Source organism: Garra rufa, chromosome 24 (genome assembly GCF_049309525.1).
Source record: "Garra rufa chromosome 24, GarRuf1.0, whole genome shotgun sequence".
Lineage (NCBI taxonomy): Eukaryota > Metazoa > Chordata > Actinopteri > Cypriniformes > Cyprinidae > Garra > Garra rufa.
Window position 1 is genome coordinate 40178220 of NC_133384.1, and position 7080 is coordinate 40185299.

A 7080-nucleotide genomic window follows, 5' to 3' on the forward strand; every position below is an offset into this window, starting at 1 on the left:
GATTAAACATAGAAAACGCCTCTTGGCCATTGCATTCAGAAATGTAACAGAAATGTGTGTAGTTGGTCATAAAGCTACAAAAATACAGTGATTCTGGATGATCTACATTCTAGAACTGCTGTAGAACTAAGTCTCACAGACAGTTCTTCACTGTAAATAAAGTTATTTTGCCTCTTTATATGCAGCGTGAAAGGAGCAGGAGCTCTGTCACAGTTTGAATCTGGATGTCGATGAAATCACAGCTGGACGATTCATCTACAGATGAACGGACAGACTCAGAACAGATCAATCAGACAAATACTCCTACCAACATAACATTTTAATCATTTTTGCTTGATTACGGTATGTGTTACTAGTTTACAAATACAATATTTAATATTTAATTTTTGCACTAAAAAATACTATATTGTACAAAACAGCCTCACGCAGGAGTTTTCAGTCCCGTCATCACTGCACATTTCTCATGTCTCCCTAATTAGACACTAAATTCAGGTCTTGTCGTCTCTATGACTGAACCGATGAGTTGAATCAGGTGTGTTAGACGAGGGAGCTAAAAAAAAATCCTAGTGTAATTAAAACAAAGTATAATAATTCAAATTAATTTACAATATATCAAATCATAATACATGAACAGACTACAGAGCTACTCATTCATAGATGATACCGATACCTTTTCTAATTCATCAACACAGGCAATACACAGTTGTGAATTCACACATTAGGATATACTGACATATATCTTGCTGATAAAACTTACAGCAGGTATTATGAAAATCAGTTTCAGCATTTTAATCATTGCATAATTTGCCGTTACAATCGTAGCAACAGCAAAACCACAAACAATGGTTAGTAACAGAGTGAACCATAAAAGAGGATACAATGTAAAAATGAACATATGTTGCTCTGAGTTATAAAAACAGCCAAATGATGAATGTATGGTGTTGTTTAACATATGTCATGCAGTAATTTATGTGCCAAATGCCATTTAGGGAATATGCAATTGTAGCCCTAAATAACTTAGAGACTAAGAAAAAAAAAACACCCTCTTCAAATTTTGAATTTTGTCCAATCTGAAAATAATGACAGTTTAATTGTTGTATTCTGTTGAGAGTAAAATGACTTGTTAAACTCAGGTTCGTCAGCAAAGGGTTGCCCACGCTCTGCGCTAGTCATCAGTATAGAATAACAAAGAAATAGTATTCAGTACATGATGAGCTTCATGGTAGACGAACAGATGCGCTCCTTGCTTAACCTCTCTTTTCTATCTTTTCTAACAGAAAATAAATGTGTTGCTCTAAGAACGGACGTCGTATCTTTCTTAAAAGTGTAACACAATCTTCCCTACCTTAATAGGTGTCAATAGGTTGTGTTTATTTATTTATGTATTTATTTATTTATTTGCTGTGGTGCATTATGGGAGGTGGGAGAAACCAGTTGTGGAGACTGAGGGTGAGTGTTTGTTTCTATGTGAGTGTGTTTTTTAATTGAACAGCTTTACAATGATGAAATATGTTGTCAGTTTTTCTTTTTCTTGTTAAATCAGAGCCCATCCCAAAAACTTGTAAAATTAAGGTTTGTTTATTTGTTAAATTTAATTTCCTGGTTGCTTGCATCCCTATCAGTGGTTTTGCCCATGAGCATAAATGCCCAGCAGCTGAACTTGAATGGGACTCTCAGTCTGAGGTGGAAGTTGGAGAGTGATTAGTCTGCTGAAGATTGGAGTTCAGACCCAGATGTTAAGAGCTGCATCAAGAGAAAGGCGAGGAACTCTTCAGTTTTATCACATTGTAAGTTTTAATTGTACATTTACTTGCATTTCTTTAAGCTATCACTAGTGTAGTTTTATTTTCCCGGATAAGACTCGATGCTGCCACATTCTGAATGAACTTGAGTCTTTTTTTTTTTTAATTCACAAATGATCTGTGTATCTCAGGATTAATAGTAAATTGCTATTTCAGGTTCTTCATTGGAAAAGTGTGAGTAACGCCGGTTTCACACTGCACTCGTAAGCAGAGCAGAAGCGGCGCGCATCCATTTTGCTTTCACACTGGCAGCGTTTGTCGCGCGCAGCTGAACCGCAGCTTGTGTACTTCTAATATAGACGAGTAGAGTTCATTCAGTCACGCATTTCAGGTGTTCTCCAACAACTGCCTGTCATGTGCTTTGATTTCTGATATGGTTGTATGTTGTAGATTTAAGTAGCAAATGAGAAACGCTAAAATATTGAATATATTTTTAGACAAAGATCGTCTTAATGATTACCAGTTAGGTTTATGATAATTATAGCAACAGATTTTCAATAACGAAAATGTAAAAGTATGGTATTTGGGGTACAAATTGCCCCTGCTGTTGGGGCTAAAGACACAATAATTTACAAGATATAATACAGTAATAGATGACTTTTACATTTGTTGCCATGACATGGTTAGATTCATATTGTATATTTCATATTTTTTTATGCTGGTTGTCCAACTTTGAGATAATCACCACGTTTATAATGAAACCATTATATTTCAAAACATTATAAGACATCTCATATAAAAATATAATTTGTTGGTACTACTGTAAATCTATATTAAATAATTATAGGATCTCCTTCAATACCTTTAGAATCTTTACTTTTAAAAATGATTTTATTTCTGTGTTTTAAAATGTTTTATATTAACATTTTAATGGCAGTAGTATATATTTATTTACTCTTGTATTTATCAAAACAAGTAGAAAATAGTACAAACTTTGCTTACGTGATTGGTTTGACATTATTTCCAAAAAGAATTACATTACTTTTGCTGGTGAGCCTTTTAAACCGTGATTGTGATACATATGATACATGTTTTTATGGATTACTTGGTATTTTTCGTGTGAATCAAGTCAAATTTGATCAAGAACGATGCACTGTGTCTTTAATCCAGCGCAAGCGGCGCAGCAAAAATAGACTCGGCGCCAAAACGATCGCTGCACTGAAGCTTCTGCTCTGCTCCTGCTACGCGCTGCCGCGGTGTGAATGATATCATCTGTTAACATGCGCGCCAAAAAACAAAACGAACAAACAAAAACGCGCTGCTTACGCGTGCAGTGTGAAACCGGCGTAATGTTCAGGTAAACATCCACACAAAGCTTTTATGAGTTTATTTCGGCTCTTTAGAATGCATGAGTTTTGATTAACAAGGTGTTTGTATAATTTTAAAATCAAACACAATTCAGTAGGCTTTATGCATGCACTGTAAAAAATGTCCATGAAATTAACAGCTAAATTTTGTAAAATCATGACATCAAAATTTTGTATACAGAAAAACAATGAAATAGTGTTAAATTTACATCAATATTTTGTAAGTATTAAAAATGCAATTGTAAAATACTGAACCAAACAAAACTGTTAATTATACAGTATAAATGTTTTAAAAATCATCACCACAGTGATTTTAATAGAAAAAGAAGCTGTAATAAGAAAGCAATGCAATTCAGTTCATTAAAAATTATAGCATTGAACATGGCCAAACAATAGAATATCATAATCAATAATATCAAGTTATTTTTATATTTAGGGTGTAAAATGTATTGCATATTGTACATTAAATATTACAATTAAGTATAAAGTTAAGGGTAATTTGTTACATAGCCTAGCTATTCGTCAGTTCTTTTTTTTTTTTTTTTTTTTTTTGAACGATAATTGTAAATTCATTAATTGACAAAATAAGGTTGTTTTTTTTACAGAATTCCATAATTTAGTAAAATTCATAATACCTCAGGGTCATTTAACGTCTTCATTTGAATTTCGAATGAGTTTTGCCTCCTCCAATCACTAACCAGTGAAGCTGATTTCTGATTTTTGCAGGAGCTGCCTTCTTGAAGTTCAGTGAGTGCGCGCCCAATCTGCTAGCGCCTGGAGAAGTGTGACGATCTGCAAAATCACAGACTGAAGCTGGTGAGAGAAAAGTACTTTACTTTAAACTTTAAAGACTTACAGGCACCTGTATGTGTCCGAGGGTTTTTTGCTGTCGTATTAATAATGACTCGGTTTGAGTTAAATGTTAAAGGCTTAAAAAAACCAAGTGATTTTGTTAGTTTGCAAAAATGATACTAATGAACCTTGTTCTCAAGTGTTACCCAGCTGTTTATGTATACTCCACAAAGGCAAATTAGCTGATTTTATTAAAATGACCCCATGTGTGTTGTTTCCTGGATGATCAATGATTGTTTTTATGTTTTGTGATTGTTGTTCAGCTGCCTGCTGTTATTCAGAAAAATCGTCCAGCTCCTGCACATTCTTTGGTTTTCCAGCAGCATCTGCATATTTGAAGCCTTTCCCAAAGTGAATGTAAGATTTTGAGATCCAACTTTTCGCACTGAGGGAAATCACTTTAGGAAAGTGTTCAAATATGCAGAAGATGCTAGAAAAACCAAATAATGTGCACGAGCTGGAGGAAGAACAGAAAGGAGATTTACTGCTCAGGACAAACAAGGGACTCATGAACAACTATCACTAAAGAGAAAAACAGTCTTGGATCATCTAGGAAATGACGCACAGTATTAAGATTCAAGGGTATGTCAACTTTTGAATGGGGTCATTTTATATTAAGTTATTTTGTCTTTTGAAGTAGATGTAAACATGTTATATGACATAGTTTTTTCAGGATAATACTAAATTAAAAACAGTTTTATGATCCCTCTTTATTTTGTTAAAATGAACAACATTTAGCATATTCTTCAAGGGGTAAGTAAACTTGTGACCACAACTGTATGAGTATGTACTGTATATATTAAGACACACATACGGATATACATGTAAATATATAATGTATATTGGAGCTCTACTGATTAATAAATAACTTCTTGTGAAAGAACACTGTAGGTCGGGCTGCTACTTTCTGTTAATCTGATGAATCACTCCGGTACTGGGTTACAGCAGAAGTAAAGCAACCGATCTAAAGTAATCCCCATATAAATGCTTACTTGCATGCTCACTGTTTGGATTCAGGATAAGAAAAAATACTAATTTTTGTGAGATGGATTCACCGTGTACTTGTCTATAATTAAAAATGTATTTGTCATTATTTTGATCAAAATAATGACAAAGTAATTATTAATAGCTTGAATTAAAAAAAATTAAAGTTTTTGCTTTTAGTCCTTACCTTGATTCAGGACCTTTCAGATCACGAGTGGCGTGATGTCTAAACATGAACTGGGAAACATGAAGTGAAGTCAGTAAGATTTCTGATAATTAATGAATGTTGTGGCATACTCTCAGTTTGAAGGTTTGTTTCAGCTGCTATGCTCAGTATAAGTTAAGTTACAGTGTATACAGATGTTATAGTTGCTATGGCTGTAGTATTTTATGATTCACATACTTGTATCTCATGTACATTTGTTATACTGATATTCCAAAGAAATGCAGTAATCCTTAAAGACTGTTAATGTTACTATTATTCATAAAACAACTCTTATTTGTTCTTGAACAATTTTAAGAGATTAGTCCCTCCATCTTTCCTTTTTGATTTCCAGTAAAATAATCATTAATCTGTTACATGCTCTTTATTGTATTGTTTGTAAAGAAAGTACACTTTACAAAGTTCTGTTGAGAACTGACAGATTTTTTTTTGTTCATTTAAGGTCAATGAATGCTTTGAAGGGCAAATTATTATTGGATTTTTAAGTCTTTCAGTGCAGTATCTCTTAATGCATACCTAGCTTTAGCTTTTCCGTATTTCAAAGCCTATTCTGTGTACACTGGGTTATATTTTCCACATTTCGGGTCAGTTTATATGGTGGTACAGTTTATATGAAAGTAAGATGAATGTTTGATCTCATGACAGAAACAATAAGCAATGACTACTGATAATATTAAAATTAGTTTAATAAAAGCTTGGTTTTGCTATTTTAAAAAAAGTACTGTTTTGTGATCACAAACATTTTACAATAATATTTACCGTTTTATACTGTAAAGTTGTGTACATTTTAAAATGTATTTTTTACAGAATTATTCTGGCAACCACAGCTGCCAGATTTTTTTTTTCTGTAAAAACAACAGTGTTTTTGTTTAAATGATTAATGGCAATTTTCAATTGTTAATTTGTTTTTTCCACGCAATTATTCCGTTAATTATACTACACATTAACTTGTGAAGAGATTTACATTTTTTAATGTTTTTTTTTTACAGTGTATTAATTGGCCTATGTGTTTGAATGTTTAATTGGATAAATTAAGCTATGAAATGGTGAGTTACTGGAGTAATGATTTGTTTCTTTTGTTGAACTTGTTTTGAAAGTTTGTACAAATCAATTCCCCCCCTGTTGTTTCAATGGTTTGGTTTCTCCCTGTGTCTCCCCCTATTGTTCAGTTTGTATTGGTTGCCCCTTTTGCCCATATTCGGACTTCCCCCTTGTTACCTTGATTGTCTACACCTGTCCTTGTTCCTTGCCACTCCCTTACGCCACTCTTTATGTAGTCATTTGTTCCTTCGTCTCATTGTCCTGTCTACTATGTGACGTTGTGGTTGCTGTTCCCTGGATTCCTGTTTTGTTTAATTAAATCTTTTTTTTTATTTTTATTTTTTATTTTTTTTATTACTCCTGGCTTCCCTGTGTTTCCCTCTGGCTCCTCACCCCCAGAAACCAGTTACAGCTTGCGCTTTGTAGTATTTGTTTCTGGTTTTTGAGAACATTCTTGTCACAGGCATCGCTTCTTATTAGGACTGCATCACCCACGTCTCTTTGGGTTTACAGGTTGTCTGGTAGCTCCATAGTCTCAAAGCTGATGTCATTTGCTTGTGTTTAATACCTAGAAAAATAACTATGCAGTGTTTTTTTTTTTTTTTTTTCTAAATGTGCAATGAATATTAATCTTAACGTTGCATGTGCTATTTTGTCCTTAGGTCAGCTGGACATGGTGGAAGAGCTAAATGTGCTGTTATCCTGTACCTTGATGGCAGTCTACTTGTTTCACTTCAGCATGAGGCTCATTCAGGTAAATGCTTAACTCTTTTGTAGCCTTATTCCTATTTGTCCTTTGGAAATGTGAAGAACATTTCATTAGTAGACTTAATTGTAGTAATCCATTATTCCTGGTTTTAATATGTGAATT